Source organism: Dermacentor albipictus, chromosome 7, assembly GCF_038994185.2.
Source record: "Dermacentor albipictus isolate Rhodes 1998 colony chromosome 7, USDA_Dalb.pri_finalv2, whole genome shotgun sequence".
Taxonomy (NCBI): domain Eukaryota; kingdom Metazoa; phylum Arthropoda; class Arachnida; order Ixodida; family Ixodidae; genus Dermacentor; species Dermacentor albipictus.
This window is the reverse complement of record NC_091827.1, coordinates 125,759,414-125,787,149: the sequence shown is the minus strand read 5'-3', so window position 1 is coordinate 125,787,149 and position 27,736 is coordinate 125,759,414. Positions and strand designations below refer to the sequence as shown.

Below are 27,736 nucleotides of genomic sequence, written 5' to 3'. Positions count from 1 at the left end.
ATTTCTTCGACCGGGACTTTATGTATTTTAGGAAGAAGATAAAAGCGGCCTGCTGTTTTGTTCCTGGGCATCATGAAGCGATATTCAGATTGCGTGATTAGTTCCCTGGACCGGAGCTCCGCTATTGTGCTTAACACAATATTGCTGTAATCTGAAGTCGGGTTAGAGTCGAGTTTTCTGTAATGGGTGTGGTTGCTCAGTTGTTTAGAGGCCTCATTCTTGTACTTTTCTATAGGCCAGATTACGATACTGCCGATACTGACGCATCGAAGCGGCGCACAAGATTCAACTGCTCACGCAAGCTTCACGTCACAGACCGCATTTTTCGGTATCAGTCTGCAGCAAGCGACCGCGTCACCGTCCACTTTCTCGCCGCTGGTGCCAGTCCGGACACGCTCGCTTTCCCACCTCTGTCCGTAGCAGCATTCCGCAGCGCCCACTGACAGCCGTGCACCTGCCAGGATGTCCGAGCCGACGGACCAACTTAACTCTGCGGAGCTTCCGTCGACCAGCTGCGGTCACTTGACAACGATTCAAATGTCACGAGGAAGTGAACCGTTGGTCTGGTAAGTCAACTGCCGCACTCCTCAGTTCAGAGCTTTCGCCCTTCCTTTTAACGCACTGTGTGCACGAGTGACATTGGCAGGGAATGGCGCGAAAGGCGATGCGGGCGTGCGTCTCTGCACTGATGGCCAAGGTAAAATATACCTGGTATTGTTGCTTCCATGAAAGCCCGCACGTTCCAAACATGGCGGTTCATGGAGCTTAGCGCCATCCGTGCGACGAGGGAGCACTTCTGGCGGAAGAAACGATAACGTGACGCCATGTCCGTTAAAACAAAAAGTGACGTCATTTTGTTCTCGAAGGCGCGATATTTGTTTTGGTGGCTTGCCCTAAGAACTGTATATTCAAATGGCCCGCCATTCGACTTGATGGGCGTTTCGAGCTCTCAGCGCGGAAAGTGATGCAGGAAAAGGCGCGTCGAGATCTCACCCCTGCACTGAACATGCTTTCTTTGGAGGTCGACGAAATATTTAGGTGTAGTGTGCTGGCCCTATCGTCGGACGCCAAGCCCGTGTGACCAGCGCAATCACACGAAAACAAATAAGCAATTATCTGGTGGTCGTAAATCACTACTTTTGACTGAACAGGTTTTAAAATATTGAAGGTACCCGCGTCACCAAATTCACACAAACGTCGACAAGCAAAACGTGTGAAGGGTAATTGTAACAGGTGTAGTTTACGAGCGCGCCTTCCTGCACAATTCAGGAGCTGCATTGCATTGCAAGGGATAGCGCCATAGCGGCGTCATTACCATGGAAGTACAAAAAAGAAATTTATTGATAATAATAAAATAGGGTTGTCTTTTCTTTACTCGTCGCGGATATCTAAAATTGTCAAGGAATTTCAAGTAGCCTGGCTACTTCGTGCATGCGCCCGAAGTAGCCAGGCTGCAGCTGCTTGCCGGCTTGTTTACCGGCTTAGCAACATGGCCGAGCCCAAACTACCTATTTCGATTGTAATTCTCACCGTTGTGGCAGCAAATCTTATTGTTAAAGTCGGCCTTCGCTTAGTGTCATCTCGCGCTGAGGCCACAGTATCAGCAACCGAAATCACTGCCTTGCTGACACGCATGAAATAAGGCATTAGCCATCACGGTAATCTCTGCGCATGTGAAGCCGTATTAACCATATGAGGAGCGGGTCAGTGTCCCTCCGTCGTTTCTTGTCGACCCTCTGCAACTTCTCACGATGCTCAGATGAGCAGCGGTAGTTAGGATATCATTTGAAGTCACGCGAAGCTTCCAGCACACTGCGTAGGTTTGAAATATATTCGGCAGTATGTGTGGACACTAAGAACAGGCGAAGCCTACGTGGCAGCGGTTAGGGAACCTGCCACATTATACTCTATAGGTAACTGCGAATTGCTCTATGAGCAGCAATTTCCCCTGGTGCCTGCTAGGCCAATTTTCTCAGTCAATAACTAACTAAAATATCAAGCGTGTCGCCATGGCAACTGTTTTGCTGCCATGACAACATGTCATGACAGGAGGCATATAAATGTGCATTATTTCATATTTTCATTGGCAATCTTGCAAAGGGAGAGAACGAACACACAAGACTAAATACCCGTGCTTAGCATCTCGTGCATACAATAACAATTGAACATTATATAGGCGTACAAGTACATGATAAACCTTGTTACGATTTCTCAATAGCGAAAGTTCTGTTCTATTGCTTTGCGTTGGACCATTCTACTAGCGCACAAGTTTTCTCGCCGCAGGTATTTGTGAAGACTAACGAAAATAGATTATCGATAAGCAAGGCTGGTGGAAAGTATGAACACAGCGCATTTCTTACAACCTGACAGACGAGACAGCGATTCAGGGGTGTTGGAGTCATCTTCACTGGGGTTGTAGTCTCGAAAAAATCGGGTAATAATTTACACGCTCACGCACAACACTATTGCTCGAAAAAGTGTCAGTATTGTTTCGCAAAGCAGTGATTTCATTCCATCGAATTGGCCTGATTATATTTGGTGCGGGGTAAATGCTAAAGGTCATAGGGGTATTACTCAAGTTCGCGCGTGCGCACCTGACTCTTCTCTGGATCGCACAACGCCGTCGGAGTGGCAGTCGCTCGCTAGCACTTTCGCAGCAGCCCTAACAGTCAGAGCTGTGACCCTAAACCTGCGGTTCGCAGTGAGTTGCCACCACGGCGGATTCAGGCCAGGGGGACAGGGTGAGTCTCGACTTAAGGTGTTTATTCACCTTAAGATACAAGTGCTAACAAGGACCAACAGCAACCACAAATACAAAACCACAGTGGCGGAGCGTTCCGCACGTCTGAGGCGACAGAAACCGCAGAATGTTGGAAACCACAAAAGAGGCTGACAAGAGGTCAGCTCACCCAGAATGGATCCGCGCTCGGGCCGTGGGGCGGCCAGTCGCTCAAAAAGGCCGAGCACAGCAGGGGGACGGCGTGCGGTGGTGTCCCCCTGGCCAGAACCCGCCGTGTTCGCAACTCACTGCGAACCGTGAGTTAGGTGTCAAAGCCCTGACTGTTAGGGCTGCTGCGAAAGTGTTAGCGAGCGACTGCCGCTCCGCCGGCGCTGTGCGATCCAGAGAAGCGTCAGGTGCGCACGCGCGAACTTGAGTAATACCCCTATAAGGTATGGCACAAACGTTTAACAAGGCCAGCTCTAAATTGAACTGGTACTATGTTGAAGTCACAGGTTCGGTAATTCAGTTCTTTTAAACTGCTGAATTATCATCTTTCTGATCATGTTCTTGTAGCTAAATTCATCCACTAAGTCTCATTCACTTCTCTACTCTGTGACACGGATGGATAAGTACGTTCAACCTTTTATTCTTATCTTCCAAATGCTGCAGAATGCCTGATACGGAAAACCACCTTCTAAAAGTACAGATACGCTGGAAAGCTGGGCGCGAGCATTTCTTACTGCACAGAATTCGTGATGTGTAGTGTCAAAAAAAGCCCAGTGCTAATTCCGCAACGCGTGACTCGAAGCGAGACGCTATAGCGCCGAGGCCAGTGTCGTTGCAGAGCCCTGCGCGGAGAGCACTGCCGCGCGACACTCTTCGCCGGTGCATTCGCTCGTTCTGAGCGAAATCTGCTCGGCCGCTTGGTTGACAACCACGAATATCGCAGATTAACATCTGATAGACCAGAGAAGCAGGCAGTTTCTTGGCGCACCGAAATATTTCGCTTCGTCACGTCACATGGCGCCATGGCAGACAACGCGAAGAATTGACAGCGCTTGTTGAGCTTTCCGCGCCCGGGCAATGCGCTCAGTCGGTTTCCGCACCTCACGAAGCACCTGGCGGGTGGAATTGTCGAGGTGCCAGCGCAATGCTCTCCAACCAAACCAACTCGCCTGTGCAACACGCATTCAAACTTCCTCCGCAAAGACACATTCTTCGTTCTCTATTCCTCAAGAAAATGAAGAGCAGTGGACGAGATGTAACTGCCCAGAATATTCAATTGGTCAGCCGCATTCAGGAGCGACTGTAACTAGGCAGCTTCAGTGTCTTTACACAATACAAGCTTACACACTACCACGTACGTAAGACCATTTCTTTCACCCCATAGCTGTTTTAATTAGGTTATAGCGGCGACTGGCTTCTCAACTGCATAAAAAGTTTACGAAACTAAACCATGCTGTGAAGCTGGTTGGACAGCGAAGCTGCGAAGCTGCCGACACCTGGAAATATTATTCATGGCGACGTGGCTGAAAATTTTTACGTGTTGACATCAGATTGACGCGTGTACTTGTTTATCTTTATCGGGTGACCACGTTTCACCGCCTAACAAATGTTATCGCACTGCGCAGGACGTACCTGCATGATAGGAAGTTTCTGGATTGTTATCATTATCATCATGATTTTTATTTTCACCACTGGATACACGGTGAAAAAGGGAGAGCTGGCAAAAAACGATGGTTCCATCCGCTGTCTGCCACCAGACCTTGTGTAATCTGATTGCATGTATGCGCGACGCGTATGGTCTAGAACTTTGTGGAAGACACGCAGGTCCCTGCGATTACTCTGGAACATTCGACTACTGGTGTATAAAAGCCGACGCGCTTGACCCGCTGATCCGATTTTGACGTTCGCCGACTATGACAGCCGCGGTCCCCGTTCTTTAAGTGTAGCCTGTTTTTATGGGCACAGGTTCGCCCAATAAAAGTTAGTTTCGTTTTCCACAGTATCGCTACTGCGTTCTTTACACGTCACTACCACGTGAAAACATGTACTTGCCTAATTATTAGCCAAAAACGTTAAATGGCCTGCGACTTTCCTTGCGCCGCTACACCATAGACCTCCGAAGCGTACACCAGAGGCAAGCGAAATGCGCCGAACAATTTCGCATTCGCTCTGTTAAATTTTTGAACATGTTTTTCTGGTACTTGAGTCGTTCGGCAGTGTTCCCTGCTTGACGGAGCTCTTAGTCGTCTCGGTGGGCTCGCACTTGTTTTCTCTGGCAGCAATTACTGGGTCCTGCAAGTGTGGTGACGTCACTTCTGCTGCTGGTACGTTCCCAATCGGAGCGGCTTACGCAACCCTTATCTTTACGAGGAAGATCAGATTACATGCTTTCCATTGTTTCCACGTGCCTTATCACAGATCATATGGTTTTGATGCTTACTTTTTATGCTTATTTTCACTATACCGAGCGACCACTCTGGGGACTACTGCATGCGTCATTTCAAAGCAGATGTAATCTTTTCGCTTTACTCCGCGGCATTGGGTTTTCTCTCTACGACACGAAAGAAACTATGGCGGAGTAGATGTGTACAGATTCCCTGTAGAAAGCGCGTTTATTTCTCGTTCTCTGCGAAGCGGAACAAAGCGGCTATGCTCTCTCTTCCCGCGTTGGCGCACCACACTGCCGGGCAATACGCTTTGTGGCCTTCTCTGTTCCCCGTGCTGCCGCCACGCTGGCCGCAACTGAAACCTAATTCTGTCGCGCGCAGTAGAGGGGTGCACTTCTGCAGCGAGTGGCATGAGCAGACGAACAGAATGGCAGCCGAAGGATGGATGGATGTTATGAGCGTCCCCTTTGGAACCGGGCGGTGAGTTGCACCACCAAGCTGCTGTTATTTTATTTTCCAATGTACTACCTATGTAAAGAAAGGGAAAATTCCCACGATGAATTTCAATAACCAAAGTTTCTAAACCTTTATTGTGAACTTTCTTTTCTGCGCCTCCGTTGTTTGTAGTTTCCCTACTTTGGTTCCACTAATCTTCCAATGGCCTCTCACTAATCTCTACTGCGGACATGCTTACTTTTCCCCTTCTCTCGTTGAACCCAGGGGCTTCAAGGAGGTCAGTGGCGCCAAAATCGACCACTGGCAAGACATCTTCACATTCTAATAAGACGTTCTCCATCGTTTCCCTAGGTTTACCGCGGCAAGCACGTGCTTTTTCTTCCGTTTTATATCGCGCTATACAAGTGCGTGTTCTAAGGCACCCTGATTTCTCTTCGAAAAGTAGTGAGCTTCCCTTTGAGTTCTCATAAATTGTTTGTTTCCTGATTTCATTTTTCCCTCTTAAGTATAGTTACTCACAGCAGGTTTATTTTCCATTGCCGCCACCCCTGAGATTATCTCAGCCTCTGCTTTGCCACGTGACGTTCTTTTTTGCCATGTTACTCCCTATCAAGGCCGCATACTTAGTACTAAGCTTCCGAGATCTTTTCCTCCACTGTGAATCAATGTTATTGCTGCAGAAATACCTGAACACTCTCCCAGCCCATATACTTTCTTCCTTATTCATCCGTCGTACTGCATAATTAGTTTTATTGTGAGCTTCCCTCACTTTAAAACTTGTCCAGGCCATATCACCCTGCACAGCTTCATTTGTAGTCTTCCCGTGAGCGCCCAATGCGAGGTGTCCCACTAACCTTTGGTTGCCATCGAGTCCTGATTGTACCCCTGATATCAAACAAAAAACCGCATGCATTTCCAAATGTTAGTCCTGGAACCACAACACCTTTCCACATACCCCGGAGCACCTCGTACCGATTGTATCCTCATAGAGCTCTGTGTTTCATAATTGGCTGAATTTGTCTTCCCCTTTACTGGTATTGTTTTTCCTGTTTTCATATATCTGTTGCACTCTTGTATCCCTATACCAAAGTATTTATATTCTTTTACCCGAGGTATTTCCTGGTCCTGTATTGTCACTGTATGTTCGCTATTTTCACTGCATACCATAACACCTGACTTTTTAACGCTATATTTCAGACCTACCTTTTCACCTTCCTGTCCAGATATTAGCCAGACGTTGCCTATCACTTTTCTTGTTAACTAGCAACAGAATGTCGTCCGCATAAAGCGAACGTGGAAGCTCCTGCTCTACCACTGTACCCACCTGTTTGCATGAGAGATTAAACCCGATATTACTTCTTTCTAGCGCCCTCTCCACCCTCACCATGTAGATCATAAACAGCAGTGGGGATAAAGCGCAGCCTTGCCTCAGTTCCTTGTTGATATCAACTTTCTCCTCTCTCCTAATCCCTTCCCGTTCAACGCAAATGGTATTTTCCAGCTAAATCTCTCTCAAAAGCTCTCGACAATCGTCTCCTAAGCTTTGCCTTTGCAGAATACCCCACAAAATTTTGTGGGCTACGTTGTCCTACCGTCCTTTATAGTCTAAAAAGGCCACATATGACTGTCTCGTTTCTGCTTTTGATATTTCAAAAAACTGAGTAAACACAAATACGGTATCGTCAATATTCCTACCTATTTTAAAGCCATTCTGAAGTGCTCGGAAAATTCCATTATTCTCTGCCCATGCTTGCACTTTTAACCAACTACCTGCATTGCTAACCAGCATATTGCCTATGCAATGGGCAACGGTCTATACGAGTGAATTCTTTCTCCTCCTTATACCGTAACTTAATTTCATTCTACTTTGTCGCCAAATATCTGGTATTCGTCTATCTTTTGGAGTTTTATCTATTGCTTTCAAGACGGCTTCCCTTCTGTTTACACCTAGTTCATTATTCAACCTAACGGGAACCTCGTCTAGCCCTGTGGCTGTGCGCTTCGGAATTTTCTCTTCGGCTTTCTTCCAGTTTAAATTTGTCAGCACCAGCTCCTTTCCCATCTGGTTCTCTTTCATGCTCTTTTTTCTTCAAATACAACCTTCTCATTGCCTTCCAAAGATTCGGCTGTTATTTTTCGGATGTAATTTAATGCCGGGTTACTTTCAAGTTTGTTTCCACCTTCATCTAGGATATGTGGTTGTATTGTTCCAGACTTCCTGCCTAATAATTTTGTCTGGTTCCAAAATATTCTACGTGCGGCTTTCTTTTTCTCACGTATTTCTGACAACCAGCTTTCACTTTCCCCTTTGCTTGCACCAGTAGCTGAACCATAGACTTTTTCTCCCGGTATATTTCCCAGTTAGTGGCCACTTCATCCTCCGACAACTGCGCCTTCTTTGCCTGCCTGTGCTGTCAGGATGCTTTCTATCGTTCAGCGATTCCTTCTCGTATATCCCTGTTCCACCCACTTTTCGTTTTTTCTTTTTTTTCCTTTCCAACGAACATGTTTTTTGCCTTTCCGTATTTCTGTCGTTATTACACTTAGAAGCTCGCTATATTCCCACTCTTGGCATGACCATTTGCCAATTTCATGAGCTTTTGGGACTATAACTGTTATTTCTTAAGTTTTCAAATTTGGACTGGCAATTTCGCGCTCCCTGCTCTACTTCCCATTTTCAAAGTGATGCGTTTATGGTCAATCCCTATCCTGCTGTGCCCTTCCTCGACAATGATCATTTTTTCAGAACTTATCATAAATTCTTTCTGTCACCAGACAGAGTAATCAATGGTCGATTGCCGATTTCCCCCTTCCCACGTTGTCTGCCAGTCACACTTAGGTCCTGTATTCACGATAACGAGGTTATGTTCTGCCCAAAGATCTACCATTGACTTCCCGTTGTTGTCGCTATTGCCATCTAGAACCTTTATATGGACATTCATGTCCCCTAATAAGATAATTTTGGCATCATTTACAAAACCCTTAAAATCGGCACTTAGGCATTGCACGAACTCTTGATACTTCTTTGTGAAATTACTTCCGGTTACGTTACGCCCAGCCAAATTTTCTTTCCGCTCATTGTACCTGATAACCAAAAATCCTCTTGACATTCTGAATTTGCTCTTTTTCATTTGGCTTCCTCAGAGATGAGCAATCAGACTCCCCTTCACTTTGTTCCCTATTTAGTTCTGTTGCACCCTTCCCAAACATAATTCTGTCTCTGGCGGCTCTTCCGAGTCTCTAAGGCGCATTTCTGTAACCTTATACACCCCCATTTGTTCTCCATTTAACTACTCCTCAACCTGTGCCCACTTTTCCTTTTTTTTTTGCCGTCCTGCATGTTTATCTAGCTTATTGCATGGGGAGCTCTCGTTCTTGTTTTCCTCCTTTTTCTGTTATTGAACGCGATGGTGTTCTGAGGTTCCTCTAGGGGACCTTCTTCATTACTACCTACAATGACGTCCTGAGCGCCATGGCCTCCTAAAAAGGAATCGCGCGACCTGCAAGTCGCCAGCCCACTTCTCGTACAAGCCTGTAATTGAAGTGTTTCCCGCCTCGTTCAAAACCATCACACCTTCTCACTTCCCTGTTTACTTCGACAACCTCGAAACCTTTCTCTCGGCTCATTGTGCAACTACGGCTCTTTGTACGTTGCTTTCACGTACAGGCACCTCCGGCACTGTGCACACCACGATCTGCACCTGAGGGGATAGCTCGCGCCAGTCGTCTGCCTCCTTTGCCAAGCGCAGGGCTACTCCTGTCGCTTTCCTGTTTAGGGTGTTATTTAACCCACCTGGTACTTAAACATGTTTGAGTCCGGGAACATTTTCCGCGAGCTTTGCTTTCGTTCGCTCCATGACCGCACCCAATGTCCGTCCTGGAAATCTGCCTACCTCCACTATTTTGTCACCGTTCATCCTCTCCACAATTGCCGCTGAACACCTAGCCAGGTTTGAGTGGCGGCGATTATGACCCTTTCACTCTCTGCTGCGGCCGAGGCCTCTCCCTTCTTCCATTTCTCATCCTTTTCGGCGTGATTTGGACTTGCCAAAGGGCATTGACACATGCGTTCCTGCTTTTTCTTTGTACCGGTCCCAAGGTAGGTGCAGCTCTTTCAAGCTATCCCCTCTCCATGTGGCGCACATTCCACGCGCTTTGCTGACCCTCCCTCTCCTGTGACGTCGGCAGACTGCATTGCACTGTCATCACCATTCTTGTGACAATCATTCATGGCGGCCTTGTACAGCTTTTCCTCGGCTGCTTGAAGTCTTTTTTCCACCGCCTTCCATGCATTACGCTCCATATTTAGCTCATTTTTGAGCTATTCGACCTGTTTCACAAGCTCATGCTGGAAATGCTCCATTTTCTTTAGCCTAGCATTGACATCAGTGTGTGCAAATTGACTCGATTCCCTCTCCATTCTCAACCGTCCCCTCATCTGCCTTGAGGGACCCCCAGCACACTACATGCTTTCCCGGCTTTCTTGTCATGTATTGTATGCCTCTTTCTAATGCAAATACTAGAATACTACAATAGTATAATAATACAGAGCACGTGCCTTCTAGCAAAGGCCGATACGCACAGGATCTAAATCCTTAAAATGCCGTAAAGTAATTCTCACCAATGTTTTAAAAAGCAATCAATGCCGCACAGACTTAAGGTATGACACGTGTTCGCGCGCATACAACCACGCGGCCACGCTCTCACTTTCCGACCAAAGCAATAGCCCTGATACCAATGCACACACACAGTAAAACCACTAATGGCTATTAGTCTTGCCACTTTCAAACTACTATTTAAAGGCTATAAAGATTTGACGGCCCACACGGTCGCACGTGTTGAAGCACGTGGCGCGAAAGGATGCTCTGACTATCCTGCAAAACCAAATACACACGAAACAAACGCGCACATGAAAAAGAGAGCGAAAAAAAGAAAACTACGCAATTATTATTTAAAGACGCAAATAATAAGCAAATAAAAAACTGAAGCAAGCTTAAAGCATGCCCAGAAAACTTGTTTCCGTCGCCGCCACGCAGCCCTGGAAAACGCGTCAGTCCGTCGCCAACATCACCACAGCGAAAGAGCCACCTGTTAGCGGTTCAAATTTAGCAATATCATACGAAAAATGACACCAGTAAAAGAAAACAACAACAGAACCTTTTATTTCTACATGCCATCGCGTCATTTTTTTATTATGTTGTAGTTTGAAAAGATAAAGCCAAATATGCATATGTTCATGAACTTTTCTTTGGCTACCAGGGATATTGTGACGCTCCATTGCCCGTTCTAAAACTAGCCCAACTGTCGAACCACTGCTGCGAGTCTAGAGCACTCGAGCTTAGAGGAACTATTCTACCGACTCCGCATGCATCCTGTTACAGGTAGCGGTGGAGGAGCAAACGTTCTTAATATAACGGCAATGCACGTTAAATCACGGCATTGCCTAATATAACACAAGAACCAGCTTTATTGCAATTTTTCCGCGCAAGCCGGACACCTCGCGGTGTATTTCTCCTATAATCGAAGCTTTCTTCAAAGTTTAATGAATTGTCTTCCCTTCTGTGCTTCGTTGTGCTTTAACGCTGCTAGTTTATTGCACGCTTAGGTGAATTCCTGGCCCCTTCATGTATTAGGTTATACACAGCTGCTATTGATGCCGAGTTCACTTTCCTGCAGCTGATTTCACTTTATTGTTCTGCTCGTCTATTCGGTCATCTGCCTAGTGGCGTATATTATTTACAAATATATGTACAGAGACCCGAGTTGTATAATGGGCGAGATCCTGATCTGCCTTACAGAAGTTTCTAGCAACATTTTTGGGTCGTCTTAAGACTATTGTGGAGAGAACCTACCAGAGGTGCTTTAAAATTCTCCCAATGGTCCTTAGGCTTCTTAATAACTTCCTAGTAATGCCCTCGAAACAATTGGTCACCATCAATAATTTGAAACGTGTTATTAGGCTGCCTGTCAGCTTCCGACTAACTCTCCAGAAACGCTGTTCTTGATACCTGCAATTAACATTCTTCATATGCAAACATTTTCAGAGGTTTTCTGTAAATGTCCTATCAACAATTCACAAGTGTTTTCTACGCCATAGTAATATTGTCCCAACAATTTGCCACCTGCATTGAATAAAAGCGCGCTTCAACACTTTGTCAATATGCTACCACATTCTACAAACACTTCTTTAGGCCTCAACATGACCGTCAATTATTTCAGAACTTCCTCCGAAATTCCCCCTTTACATGTTATAGAAACATAGTCCACAATCGGTCACAGTATATGAATAAATACGTTTTTTTTATTCACGTACCCTAGGGGTCCCTTACGGGCATTACATAGGGGGTTAAAAAAACAATAAAGTGATCATATTGCATACCACAGTGAAAAATCAGAAAAGCATAAACAAACATGCGCTCAGGAAAACAGGGAACACATCTGGATAAAAGAAGTGTTTGAGAACACGTACACAGGTGGACCACAATGCTCAAGACAATGTAAAAAAAGAATACACTTCTGATAACAATCTATTAAGGGCCAGCACAGTCAGCACTTCAGTTTGTTCACAAATGCGTCGTAGTTATTTTCGGAAACGATTCCTGCAGGTAGTTTATTCCTATGATGAATGGCAAGGAACAATGGCGAATGACGCATAAGTTTGGTGTGAGCTATCTTGGGTTACACTTTGAGGCAGTGGTCTAATCGGGGGAAAATACGATGGGCTGGTTTGATATAAGATCCTGTGAACGGTGAAGGATTGTGATAGAGCTTGTGAAAGTGACATAGCAGGGTGACAAGTCTTCGCTTTTCAAGGGAGCTTAAATTTCGAGATGATTTAGTATCTGTGATGCTGGAGCAGCGAGCGTATTTCCTTGTGATAAACCAAGAAGCCTTATTTTGAAGTGATTCCAGTTTATCGGCAAGATAAGCTTGATGCCACTTCCAGATGAAAGCGGCATATTCTAGTTGTGATCTGACTAAAGTTGTGTATGCTAAGAGTTTGGTCGCCTGATTTGCAAAGTACAAGTTAAGCCTAATGAAACTGAGGATTTTGGATGCTTTGGTGGTTATATATTCAATGTGTTTGTGCCATGTCAAATCTGAAGAAATGTGGACACCTAGGTATTTGATTGCAGGAACGTTTTCAATGGCCACGTTACCGATAGAATAAAAGGTGGGTCCATTGTTCGCACCACTTAGCGATTTTGTCGAGATCCGACTGCAAAGCATTAGTGTCATGATGGTCAGTAATCGCTCTGCAAATAACACAATCGTCCGCGAATAGCGTAATTGTAGAAGTGATGTTGCTGCTTACGTCATTAATGTAAATAAGAGGATCGGCCCGAGCACCGAACCTTGAGGCACACCAGACTTTACATGGGTTAGTGCGGGACAAAATTCATTGGCAGTCACGAACTGCTGTCTGTTAGTTAAAAAGTTAACAATACAGGTCAAGACATTGCTGTTTATGCTTAGATGTCCAAGTTTAAATATAAGACGATTGTGAGCAACTTTGTCGCACGCTTTTGCAAAGTGGATGAATGGGGCATCAATTCTCATTAAATGGTGTATAGCGCCGTGCAGGTCGGCCACGAGTTCAAATAACTGTGCTTCGCAGGAGCGGCCACGCAAGAATCCGTGTTGGTTTCCAAAAAAAAAAAGTTCTGCTGACTGAGGTACTTCATTATTGCTGATGATATGATGTGTTCCAGAATTTTGCAAGGCGTACTCATTAGGACAGAAGAATCTGCAGATTTAAATATAGGTATAACGCGTGTGATTTTCCAAGCGTCAGGCACAATTCCTGTATCAATGGATTGCTGAAAAAGTGGGACGAGTATGCGAGCTATCACTGGTTAAATTAACTTGAGCTTCTCTGCTTAACTTCTCGGCTAACTGTCTCGTAGTTAGCAGAGAAGTTGCGGAAAGGTTCACATCATGGGACGAAGAAAACGCGTGGGCTTTGCAAGCACGGGGCTGGTTGCCTGTTTCATTCACACATTACGTTTCCACGTGTGCCTGGAAAGTCTTCTTCTATCGATGAATCAGCCACAACATAGCATACACATAAACAGCAGCAAAAATAGCTAAATTGCTCCTCCAAACACCATCAAGCATCCCAACATCACTCCGACCGTACAGTGCCGGCGTGGCAAATGGAGTGACGTTGATGGTATCCTTCTTTCGAGTCACTTGCAAATGCCTGCGCATGCACGAGGGGCAGGTGACATTCCGTCCGTCCAACAACTTCGCCTTGACCACTGCCGAACCATGCGCACCCCTGCAGCTTGAGATGGCTTAGCGACGTCAATACATTCCCTCTAGACAACTAGGTATGACGGGCCTCCGTGTGCCCATCCCCTTCTTGGGAGACTGTACTTGGAGGGAAGAACGCACTCTACAGCCGAGGTTGTAGAGCGCGTTGTAGAGGGCTCGAGGCCGAGGAAGATGCGGTCAGCGAAGGGGGTCGAACCGAGGGTGGCCGCGAGGCTGCAGGCCTGCAGCCCACCACTTGTGGGATTGTCTCCTCAACGTTTTCGAGGCACCTCGGCTTGTGAAAATAGAGGACCTGGTGGTGACGGTGCCGTGTTCGGTGCTTACAGTTGTTTTGTTACAAAATAGTTTCTTAGAAAGTGGACGCTAGCAACCAGTTTAGCAATGTTTGGTGCACGACTTGTGCGCTTTGTGAGGCCAGCACTTGCTCTCACTGCGCAGCAGCTGTATTCTGCGGCCTGTCGGATGCCTGAGCAGCAACCTTCTAGCACCATGTCACACTGGATTTTGACCTTTTCCTTCTTTTTAGGAAACCGTGATGCTGCTGTGCTGCCATGTTCCAGCTTAGGGCAGACTGTTTGCATTGCGGAGTGTGTGCACCTGATTATCTCGTTACAAATCTAGTGGGTGACCTTGCAATAGCACGGCCTGCAGTGCGCGACCTGCATTGTACTCGCTACCGCAAAACAACTCCGTTATCAACACTCCATCAACAACTGGGAACCAACTTGGATATTAAACATTTATATGTATACAAAGAAAATCATTGTGGAACATCCATGGAGGGTGTTTGGAAACAACACGAAGACGTATGACAAGTTGCGTATTCGTAAAATTCTTCAGCATGCCACACGAGCTGATAATGATTTAGGAACTATGTTCTAAGTGATATCAGCATTACCTCCGTGTTTCCTAAAAACATGCATAGAGAAATTAATGTCGAATTGGGTTGCATTCAAAACCTCGTTTGCAGAATTATACTAATGCCTACTCACGTTCTATTGTAATGTGCCTTTAGAAAAGCACAAATAGTGACTATTTCCTTTTCACTAAAAGTCGCTTTGATAAGAACCTCGCTTAAATGTATAAAGAGATTGTAGGGAAAACTGTCTTTATAAAAATGTCCCTTCAAACTCCCTTGACGTGATAACTGTCTCTATAAAACGTAACTTTCATTTCTAAAGACGCTCTATTAAAAATTGTCTTTTTAACAAAGTACCTGCAATTTATAAACACATCTTTTAGGAAATTTCATGAGAGAAATGTAACTAGGCTTTCTTTTCAAGTAAACTCAAGTTTATTTCCAACAACACCTAGTCGGAGGTTCTTGGGCGAAAAGATGTCACAGACATCTTGACAGTGCCAAGGACCCATTCAATAGCAGCCGGGAGATAGCAAAACTAATCACCTGAAACACTGTAAAAAATGTAGGCATAAAATATTGACACGTGTACTTGCCTATCTTTATCAGGCGACCACGGTTCACCACCTACCAAATGTTATCGCACAGCGCAGGACGCGTCTGCATGTATCGGAGGTTTCTGGAATGTTATCGATGGTTCCCTCCGCTGTCTGTGACCGAACGTTGTGTAATCTGATTGCACGTGTGCGCGACGCGAATAATGTAGAACTTTGTGAAAGGCACGCGTGTCCCAGCGATTACTCTGGAACGTTTGACGACTGTTGTATAAAAGCCGACGCGCTTGACCCGCTGATCAGATTTTGACGATGGCTGACTGTGTTCACCGTTGTCGCCGTTCCTTAAGTGTAGCCTGTTTTTGTAGGCACAGGTTCTTCCAGTAAAAGTTAGTCTTTCACAGTATTGCTACTGTGTTCTTGATACGTCACTCCAGGTGACAATATAGTTCACGCTACGTAACCCTTATAGTGTACAAAAAAAATTTCACACAATACAGATGTCACACAATCCTTCTAAACACTTGTGCAAAAGCAACAAACATAATTTTATACATAAAATGTAATATATATCAAGCTAACAAAAGGAAGATGTTGGTGTTCGAGTGGTTCTTCTACTTAAAAGTAGAAGAACCACTCGAACAAGTTTCTTGAATTTACATCCCGGCAGTTCGAAATTGGTACAAATTAAGAATTTGTTCAGTATTGCTGGTACCTGGTATTGAAGAAGACATTCTCCGTGGCTTGTACGGGAAAAAGTAACTGGTATGGGACTGATTTCGACGAGATCATCTGAGGGAGCTATCAAAGGAATGCTGATAAAGCTGGCTTTTCTTTGTATAAAGTGCGATGAGGTTTATTCTCGTTCACGACGTTGTGGAACGCTCGGCAAAACAAGGCACTGCAAGGGCTGTCCGAAGCACGGGGTCGCTCGAGATCACGGCACGGCCCTTCGTCTTCCTCTTCAGACGGCACATACACAGGGGCGCGTCTGCTTCATTACAATGCCCCGGGAGCTAAGCGTAGCCATCCTGGCGACTCAGGGCGCGGAGAAGATGAGCGGGTCGTAGTACGGTTTCAAGCGGTTGACATGTACTGTCTCTCGCCCACGACGACGCAGGTCTGGTGACACGGTGAGCGGCTCGACGATGTAGTTGACCGGTGAAGTGGCCTCGATTATACGGTATGGACCGTGATAACGCGCCAGGAGTTTGGAAGAAAGGCCAGGAAGGTTGGCTGGTATCCAAAGCCACACAAGTGAACCAGGAACAAAGTTGGGCGGTGGTTGATGAGCACGGTCATGTCTTGTCTTTTGACGTTCTTGAGTCTCACTAGTCAGGGCACGTGCCAGCTAACGGCAATCTTCAGCATATTTGGCGACTTCGGAAAGCGGAGTATACTCTGTAGCGTCAGGTTGGTACGGCAGTATGGTGTCCAAAGGGCATGATGGCTCACGGCCATACACAAGGAAAAAGGGGGAAAAGCCGGTGGTCGCTTGCGTCGCGGTGTTGTACGCGAACGTAACAAAGGGGAGTACGGTGTCCCAGTTGGAGTGGTCGGATGAAATATACATCCGCAACATGTCGCCAAGTGTGCGATTGAAGCGCTCGGTAAGACCTTTGGTTTGGGGATGGTACGCGGTCGATTTGCGATGAATTATCCTGCACTCAGCGAGGAGGGCTTGGATGCCCTCCGACAGGAAGACACGGCCCCTATCACTCAGTAATTCTCGGGGAGCACCGTGGCGAAGGACAAAATTGCGAAGGATGAAAAAACCAACGTCACGGGCGGTCGCTGCTGGCAGTGCTGCAGTCTCAGCGTAGCGAGTAAGGTGATCTACGCCGACAATAATCCACCGATTTCCACGCCCGCTGCATGGAAACGGGCCGTAGAGGTCGATGCCGACGCGGTCGAACGGACGAGACGGGCATGGCAGCGGCTGCAACGGTCCTGTGAAACGCTGTGTAGGTGTTTTGCTTTGTTGGCATGTAGTGCAAGACTGAATGTACTTTTGCACAAAGTTGTACATGCCTCTCCAATAATAGCGCTGACGCAACCTTGTGTAAGTTTTGAGGACGCCGGCATGAGCGCTTAGGGGGTCAGCGTGAAAAGACGCGCAGACGTCAGAGCGCATATGACGAGGTATAGCGAGGAGCCATTTGCGTCCGTCGGGCATGTAGTTTCGGCGATATAGAATGTTGTCCCGCACTGAGAAGTGGGTTGCTTGGCGACGCAGTGCTCGTGTCGAAGGGACATCAGACGGAGCAGCAAGGTAGTCGAGTAACATTGCAAGGGATGGGTCCTTGCGCTGCTCTGTGAGCATGTCAGGGATGGTGAACGGTGACAGGGTGGACGAGGAAGCTGACAACGACGCCAAATCAGGCGTCAGTGGGGAGCGAGAGAGCGCATCAGCGTCGGAGTGCTTGCGACCAGAGCGGTACATGACGCGGATGTCGTACTCTTGCAAGCGAAGCGCCCAACGTCCCAAGCGTCCAGACGGGTCTTTCAAGGAAGAAAGCCAACAAAGGGCATGGTGGTCAGTAACAACGGCGAAAGAACGGCCGTAAAGGTATGGGCGAAACTTGCTTAATGCCCAGATGATCGCTAGACACTCCTTTTCTGTGACGGAGTAATTTAATTCTGCTTTCTTTAGAGTACGGCTCGCATAAGCGACGACGTATTCATCATAGCCAGCTTTCCGTTGCGCTAAGACCGCGCCAAGGCCAACTCCGCTGGCGTCAGTATGGACTTCCGTGGGTGCATCAGGGTCGTAGTGGCGAAGAATCGGTGGTGTGGTCAACAAGTGGCGCAATTGCTGAAATGCTGCATCACATTCAGGTGACCATGCTGCTATGCCGTTACTGGCGGAAAGTAAACTTGTCAAAGGCGCCATGATGGATGCGAAATTGCGTACGAAGCGACGAAAATAAGAACATAAGCCAATAAAACTTCGGAGGGTTTTGATAGACGTGGGCCTTGGAAACTCTGCAACAGCGCGGAGCTTGTCTGGATCCGGGAGGACGCCGTCTTTTGAGATAACGTGACCCAATATGGTTAGCTTGCTTGCAGCAAAGCGGCACTTTTTGAGGTTAAGCTGTAGACCGGCAGAGGCGAGACAGGTCAGAATGTCATGCAGGCGAGCGAGGTGCGTCGGAAAATCGGTTGAGAAGACGACGATGTCGTCGAGGTAACATAAACAGGTCTTCCATTTGTGGCCACGAAGGATGGTGTCGATCATACGCTCAAAAGTAGCAGGCGCGTTGCACAACCCGAAGGGCATGACGTTAAATTCGTAGAGGCCATCGGGTGTAACGAATGCGGTTTTCGGACGGTCAGGCTTGGCCATGGGAACTTGCCAGTACCCGGAGCGCAGATCCAAGGAACTGAAGTATTCTGCGCCTTGTAAACAGTCGAGAGCGTCATCGATTCGAGGCAGAGGATAAACGTCTTTCCTCGTTATCTTGTTTAGGCGTCTGTAGTCGACACAAAAGCGAATGGAGCCATCTTTTTTCCTCACCAATACGACAGGTGAAGACCAAGGACTTTGAGAGGGACGGATGACTTTACGTTGGAGCATGTCGTCCACGTGCTCCGTGATGATTCGGCGCTCTTCGGCGGAGACACGATACGGGCGCTGTCGCAAGGGGGAGTGGGAACCAGTGTCGATGATGTGAGAAACACCGGTGGCACGGCCCAGTGACGTCTGATGACAGTCGAAAGAAGAGACAAACTTGTGAAGGAGAGCGAGAAGTTGGCGGCGATGAGATGGGGAATGTGCAGGGTCGATGGCCTTGTCAAAACCCACTGAAGGTGATGAGCCGGAGACCGAAGCGATGGCGTCAAGGTGACGGAGGGAGGCGGCAGGAACATCGAAGTCGTCGACGTAGTCGACCGCTTGAAAGTATCCTACCGTCTCTCCACGCAGTAGGCTGATCGGGTACTGGTAGTAGTTGGTGACCAGCATCACAGTTGAGCCAGAGGTTACAGTAAGCACGGCAAACGGAAGAACAATGCCCTTGCGTTGAGCAAACACATCGGACGGCGTGAACACCACGGTGGCGTCAGATGCGGAATCAGACGAAAAGACAACAGCCATCGACGACTCAGGAGGTACGGTTGTGTCGGCATCAACAGTGAGTTTGTCGGCAAAGTGAGGAGAGCTGGTCGGCAGTGATTCACATAGTGGTAAAAGCGACACTTCTGCACGTGAACAGTCAATGACAGCATGATGACGTGACAGGAAATCCCAACCAATGATGAGGTCGTGAGAGCACGATGGTAGCACGAAACACTCGATTATGTACAGAACGTCGTTGATGACGACACGGGCCGTGCATACAGCTGAAGGGTGGATTCGCTGCGCGCTGGCAGTGGCGAGCACCAGGCCAGAGCGAGCTGTAGTCACTTTTCGTAGCTTGCGGCAAAGGCCCTCGTGAATGACGGAAACGGCTGCTCCGGTATCGACTAGTGCCACTGCTGGTACTCCCTCTACAAAAACGGTAATTACATTTTGCGGCGAAGATTGAGGTCTTGAGAAAATCGACGTATTTGCAGTTCTTGCCTCAGGAACTGCAGCAGTCAGTTTCCCTCTTCAGTGGGAACTCGACGACGCAGGGGCGAAATCGAACGCCGACGAGGGGAAGGGGAACGCCGAGTTTCCAACCGGCGATCAGTGTCGAGACGTCGCGGTGATAATGGAGGCGTGGCGGCGTATTGTGGTGCGTAGCGGGGCCTGTCAAAGCTGGTACACGCAGTTGAGGCGCGGCGGCGACAGAAGCGTGCCACATGGCCAGCAATGCCGCAGGCGAAGCAGATAGAGCGGTTGTCTTGAGTGCGCCACGTCTCGGTGGGACGAAAAAAGTGTGGTGACGGTCGGGCAACTTGAAATGAAGCCGGATTCATGGGCGATGGAAAGGAAGCGGTCTGCGCAGGTGGCCGTGCAACCACGGCTGCATAACTGAGCGGCAGCGACGTAGGGTGGTTGGCAAAGTTGGTATGGGTCAGCGGCACACTCATAGGGTTGGGTGGGGGGGGTTGTAGGAGCTGCAGGAAGCGCTTCAGATATGTGATTTCGGATGGCTTCCTGCAGCGTTGGAGGCAAAGCTGCCGTAGGTGCGTCACTGTGAGGCAGCAGCGAGAGCTGCCTGGCCACCTCCTCACGGATAAAATCTTTGATATGCTGCGAGAGGGTCGAGTTGGTGAATTCGGTAGAAACCGCGATGCTGGAGACGGAATCGGCGTGCTGGATGTTCTGGCGGGCGATGGAACGTTGGCGGCGCAGCTCGTCAAAGCTCTGGCAGAGGTTAATGAGGACGGATACGCTAGTTGGGCCTTTGGCCAGCAACATCTGGAATGCGCTGTCCTCGATGCCCTTGAGGATGTGTTTGATCTTGTCATCCTCTGACATGCTGGGATTGACCCGCTTGCACAAATCGAGAACATCCTCGATGTAGCTGGGGAATGTTTCTCCAGGCTGCTGTGCGCGCTGGCGTAGACGCTGTTCAGCGCGTAGCGTACGCACAGCTGGGCGATCAAACACTTCTGCAAACAGAGTCTTAAAGGCGGACCAGCTTGTAAAGTCTGATTCGTGGTTGAAGAACCAAAGTTTGGCTACGTCGGCGAGGTAGAACGGCACGTTGGTCAGCTTAGACTGGTCATCCCATCGGTTATGGGCACTTACACGTTCGTACGATGATAGCCAGTCTTCCACGTCGTGTTCGGCGGTCCCACTGAAAATGGGTGGGTCGCGCTGACGAGGGACGCCGGCGCAGATGACAGTGGCAGCCGGTGGGGCGGGCAACGAGGTGGCGGGATCAGGCATAGTGCAAGGCGATCTTGTTGGCAGGGTTCGAGTGCGGAGCTCCAGGACGAGGCGAAGGATCTCAGCAACCTCCACCAAATGCGATGAGGTTTATTCTCGTTCACGACGTTGTGGAACGCTAGGCAAAACAAGGCACTGCAAGGGCTGTCCGAAGCACGGGGTCGCTCGAGATCACGGCACGGCCCTTCGTCTTCCTCTTCAGACGGCACATACACAGGGGCGCGTCTGCTTCATTACAAAAGTAGTAATTTATATGTATAAAGATCACTTGCTCTAATAATATCCTGATTTATGAACAGCTGAGGACTACGTAGTTCGCGAAGGTGCCCATAAAGTTTTCAAATATTCTAAGAACTTTTGTGCAATACCTCGAGTCTGTTTAGGTTTTGAGCAGACGTCTTTGCCCATACCAGTGCGCAGAAAGACAAGCGAGAGTAGAAGTGGCAGTAATATATAGCTTTTCTTCAGCCATAATGGTACTAGATTTGATAACCTGTACAGGTAGCCTACAGCTTTGCCTTATTCAGAAGCAAGCATTGACACATGGGTATTCCGCGACATGTGTTTCTCGAACCAAACACCTACAAATTTTCGCATGCGAATGCACTCTAACGTGGTCTCTTGAAAGGAGAATTTCAGATAAATACATGTTTTGTTCGTAGGCTTCGAAATAACACATTTTGTTTTGCTTGCGTTATGTGCAAGTTTGTTTTCATGCAGCCACACTTCCAAATGCTTTAAGTAATTGGTTACAGTAACTTGGACAATGTTCATTGATTAAGTACTAAAAAAGCATTCGTATTACCTGCATACATAACTAGTTTTTTCGTGTAAGGTATAATACATATATCGTTATATAAGCTATAGATAGTAAGGTCCTAAGATTCAACCTTGTGGAACACCTTGCTTAAGTTCAGTTTCTGCTGACGTTAAGGATCCAACTTTAACATATTGTTTTCTGGCAGATAAGTAATTTTAATAAGTTTAAGAGCAAGAGCGCGTATAACGTAGTCGAATAGCTTTTGTTCTGGGATATCATGTTTCATACTATCAAAAGCCTTTCTCAGATCAAGAAACAATTCAACTGTATACAGTGCTTTTTTTTCAAAATTGTTCAGTATCTTCTTTTACGTTTAATAGGACTAATGAAGTGGACTTGCCATCCTGGGATGCGTACTGACTTATGTTTATTATATTGTAGCCCTGGCGGTAAATAATAAGGACGGCCGCGTTCTGAACCGGAGATCAAGAATGCCTTCTCTCTCGAGCGTCACTTAATCTCTTCTTCTTCTTGTAGACGCTGACAACGGCCATCTACGATGCAAGTGCGTGCGGCGAAAACACGTGCCATCATTTCGTCGTCTTTTCCTCCAATACGCCGTTGTCCTCTTGAGGGGGCGCATGAACCTGCGCGCGTTGTTTATGTTTCTGCCTTGTATCATTATCCCCTTTCCAAAACGCATCGTCCCGATGCGTACAGCGACTAAGTCGTTCACAAGCTGTTGTCCATACTAAAGTGGTATGTGGCACAGAATAGATGTTTGGTCGAATATTCACTGCCTGTCGTAATATGGCTTCAGTCTGACCACATGTACAGTTTCTGTGTGACGCCGGCATCGCGATGAGCTCACTTGTCTTTCTGGCGTAACTTCGTAGTCCAAGGGACTGATGCGGCGAAGTAGTCGGTAAGGGCCGAAATAACGGCGCAAAAGCTTTTCGAACAGGCCGCGCGTCCGCACGGGAGTCCACACCCATACTCTGTCGCCTGGGGCATACTCCACTTCCCTTCGCCGCAGGTTGTATCGGTCCGCGTCGATGCGCTGCCTTTGTTGAATGTGATGTCGCGCCAGCTGAGGTGCTTCTTCGGCCCTCTGTGTAAAGTCGCTGATGTCAGGGCTCTGTTCTGTACTGTCGCTGACAGGAAGCATTGCATCCAAGGGTGTAGTAACTGTTCGACCAAAAACAAGCTGGAATGGCGTTACTTGAGTGGTCTCTTGCAATGCGGTATTGTAGGGGAATGTTGCATAGGTTAGTATCTTGTCCCATGTACGGTACTCTAAGTCTACGTAAATTGACAACATATCGGTCAGCGTCCTGTTCAATCGCTCGGTTAGCCCATTTGTTTGAGGGTGATAGGCAGTTGTTTTACTGTGGCTGGTGTGAGCCAGTTTCCTAATGGATTGCGTCAAATCGGCTGTGAACGAAGTTCCTCGGTCCGTGATAATAATTGCAGGGGCACCGTGTCGTAATACTATCTTGGTGACAAAGAATTCAGCCACTTCAACAGCCATTGCACTGATGAAAGAGGATGTCTCGGCATATCGGGTTAGGTAATCCGTGGCTACTACAATCTTTCGTTTCCCTTGATGACGATGTCGGAAAAGGACCGAGCAAGTCCATTCCTTCTTGTTCGAACGGGGCTCCTGGGGGTTCTATTGGTTAAAGGAGGCCTGCGTGTTTTATTGGAGGCGTTTTGCGTCTTTGGCAATCTCGGCATGTTCGTACATAATGCTGTACTGAAGTCAATAGCTTTGGCCAGTAGTACTTAGCATGAATTCGGGCGAACGTTCTGCTCACTCCGAGGTGTCCTGCTGATGGGTCATCATGACAGGCTTCCAAGATTTCCGATCGCAAAGCTGAAGGAACGACGAGTACAAATTTCTCTGTGCTGTGCTCAAAATTTCTTTTGTACAGGACGCCATTTTTCATCACATACGATGCCAATCCCCGTCATAAAACTCGCGGAACATGGACGGGGTGTCCCTCGAGGTGCCTGATGAGTAGGAGCAACTCGGCGTCAGACTGTTGGTGTTGGGCCATCTCAGATGTGGTCACGGCTCCAAGAAACGGAAAGTCGTGTCCATCTTTCACAGGAGCAGATTCGACCGGCGCACGTGATCAACAATCAGCGCCACTGTGCTTGCACCCTGACTTGTACACGACCGTTATGTCGTATTCCTGCAGCCTCAGACTCCATCTAGGAAGTCATCCAGAAGGATCTTTCAGGTTTGCAAGCCAGCACAATGAGTGATGGTCGCTGGTTGCTCGGAACAGTCTACCGTATAAGTATGGTCGGAATTTTCCTATGGCCCATACTACTGCGAGGCATTCTTTTTCGGTGGCTGAATAGTTGGTTTCAGCTCTCGAAAGAGTGCGGCTAGCGTGTGCAATCACTCTTTCCTCTCCGTTTTGCCATTGAACGAGGACGGCACCGAGTCCTAAATTGCTGGCATCTCTGTGGATGTCTGTTTCCGCTTCCTCATCAAAGTGCGCAAGGACCGGGTGGTTTTGAAGTCGCCGTCGTAGCTCATTGAATGCATCTTCTTCTTCACTTTGCCAGAGGAAAGGCCTATCTTCTTTCGTTAATCGCGTTAACGGCTCGGCAATCTTTGAAACATTTTTGACGAAACGCCTGCAGTAGGCACATAGTCCTAGGAATCGCCTAACGGCCTTTTTATCAGTTGGTCGTCGTCTTTTCCTCCAATACGCCGTTGTCCTCTTGAGGGGGCGCATGAACCTGCGCGCGTTGTTTAAATATGTTTCTGCCTTGTATCAACATTATACTTAATAATAAAGCTCATTAGTCGGCAATTTATGGCAGATTCAAACACCTTCGATAGAACAGGCAAGACAGAGGTTGGTCTGTAACTCGAAATGTCATTTAGAGCACCGCCTTTATGCGCAGGGCGTACACGTGCAAGCTTGACATCGGAACGGAAAAGACCAGAAATGAACGTAGTTACTGATATGAGCCACGGGCTCTGAGATGAGACCCGCAACATGAGTCATACGTGCCACTCTTAATTCATCAGAAGCTGTTACGACATTGTTACGTTGTCTGTTTATCGAGCTTTATACCTCAAAAGGTGTCACAGGGGGCTAAACTAATTGTGTTAGGCTGTCTCACTCTACGGGAGATTCTTTCCCGTGTACTCTTTTCTGAAGGCGCTAAATAGTCACCAGAGTGGGCAAAATATTCATTCACAGCCGATATAGCTGCATCATCGCTCATGTCTTGAGAGAGGGCTTTGACATTGAAAGACGTTTTGTTTTCCACAAATTGTCGCAGATTATTCACTGCATTCCATAGTTTGCGAGGATCATTATAAATCTTGGCTAATAGGCAATCATAATAAATCTTCGCTTTTCGTGTGTTGGCATTTAGTTTATTGCGATACGTTTTGAAATCCCTTAGAGCCCCTAGGTCATGTGTTTGAACAAACTTACGATACATGTTTTTTATTTTGATTCTTTTGTGAAGGCTCGTGCTGATCCATGGCTTTGGAATTTTCTTTTTGTTTGGTGTGTGCGAAACCACGGAAAACTTGCTGTCATAACGTGTTTTGGTAAAGCGAAAGAAAGCGCTATACGTGCGATCAGAATCCTGCTCTGCATAAACGAGACCAGTTCCTAAGCACTACTTCCGAGCGAAATATCTCAAGTGTGAGCTGGTCTATGACTTGATACGTTGTGTTGGCGGTGTAATTAGGTTTGTTATGTGTAGTGAAGAAAATGGCGAAAACGGGTAAGTAATCACTGAGGTCAAGTGAAAATAGGCCTGAAACAACCTTATTTTTGGTGCATTTGTGATGCAAACGTCCAGCAGTGTGGCGCTATGATCAGTGATTCAGCTGGCCAGCCTAATAGCGTTCGAACAATAAAGGGTGTTCAGAATAGTTTCAAACTGCGCAGTGGCTGCGTCATCGCTTATGTTGATATTTATGTCACCTATCAGAAAAAAGGCACGTGCAATAACTTTAACTCTCATATAAGGCTTTCAAAGGTATCAAGAAAGTCAGACTTTCTGCTCGCGGGTGGCCGATACACTGCAGTAACTGTAATATTTGGTAATCGGATTGTAGTACATTCGAGGCTAGTGATCACAAAATTACCTCATCGATGACATCATGAGTAAGACAATCTTTCACATACAAAGCTAATCCTCCACCACGATTGGTAGTCCTGGTATATGTGTAATAGTCTAATTGTGAAGGAGTGTCATTCGGAGTGAGCCATGTTTCGGAAAGCAATATCACATCAAATTTTATAGTTAAGGAATCAAGGAACGTGCCGAGATAAGAAATTTTGTTTTTAATACGGCGCATGCTTCAGATGAAAAGCACTCACATGCTTTCCAATATGTTTGGCCGCATTATTAAATCTGTCTGCATCATAGTAATGACAACTGTCATATCAAGCCATTTCGTAGCAGACTGAGCCATTTAGAGGTGTCAATTTGATACTTAGTGACACATTTTGTCCAAATCATTGCGTTCAGCTATTCTCAGCATCTCCGATGATTCTGGTTACCTGGCAAGAACTTTGCCATTGTTTGTCCATACGTACTTCCATCCAATATCATGCTTCGTAGCTATAGCAGCACCCAGAAGTTGTTTCCCAAGGTGAGTTAGGTTTTCATTGACAACTGTAGGATCGGTGGACTGCAAGCCAATTTGGTTAGCAAAAAGACATGCTCTCTTGGCTTTAGTGAAAATAGCATTTCGCTTTTCTCGGTGAACAAACCCTACAATGATATTCTTCACATAGGGATGCTTAGTTCCTATTCTGTGACAAACATCAATTTCTGTGGAACGGATGGGTTCCCACACTGCCGCGAAAATTTTCTGGACTACTTCCGAAGAAACTCCTTGATTTAGCACACCCTTGATTTCCGTCCATCCCGACCGAGATGGACGCCCAGATGAGTGTGGTGCTTGACGGTGCTCGGGTCCCCGCTACGGAGAATGCGTAATGCCTGGTAGGAGACGACGCCATGTTTGAAGGCTTTAATGACCAGTCTGGAATCGCTGTAGAGCACTTCCCGTTTGCCGTCGAGCACGGCCAAGGCTATGGTTACTTGAGCCACCAGCTCGGGGTCTCGGGTGAAGATCGTGGCGGCGTTGACGGTCCACTGCATTGATGAGACCGCGACCACCGCGAAGGTTAGGTTCTTGCGGTATGCGGCGGCGTCCACGAACGTGACGCCGCAGTGTTACAAGTGTATACAGGTAAATAGGAGGTCACGGAATTCACTAGTAAGTTGTTAGAAGCGCTAGGTATTGTAAAGGAAAGCAGCAGCGGGGGATGACAGAAACCTTCCTTTACTTAATAAAATATTTCTGCTAGCGCAGTCGTTAACAGTTCGCTAATTATTGCTCTCATTGCTCTTGACTCCCAGGTACGACGAACATGCCGCCACCTTCCGAGTCTCCACTTACACCCCCAGTGCCGGCACAATCTTCCCGCCGAGCAGCTCGGTCATGCAGACAGTGATCTGGCCGAACTGGGCACCGCCATCCACGCCGTGGATTCCCTGGCCTCCTGTCTTTCCGTACTCGCACATTAGGTGGTTGTCCACATCGTGGCCCGCAGCTTCGCCAGCAGAAGCACCTCCAATGGTTTGCAGGCCATCTCATCGAGGCCCTCTCCATCCCAGTCTTCCACACCCGCCCAGGCTCTCTGATGGGCCATCGGCAAACACGGGTGGACGAAGCCATCTCCCAAGGACCCCCCTGCCCTGTCCACTTTCTACTGCCTCCTCTTCATTATCAGATGACGACGATGCATGTGAAGGCGCAGACCTCGACAGTGTGAAGCTTTTTATTCCTTCCGAAGAGGGCGATTAAAACAACTGTCATTCGCTCCGGTCACTGA

The 27,736-nt window shown here is 47.4% G+C and overlaps 1 long non-coding RNA gene across 1 annotated transcript; it reads left to right on the top strand.

Annotated features, from left to right (window-relative positions):
• LOC135907107 (uncharacterized) lies at positions 1-27,736 on the top strand. The gene is made up of 2 exons (XR_010565897.2): positions 1-566; positions 27,261-27,736. It is a non-coding gene; the product is annotated as an uncharacterized lncRNA (long non-coding RNA).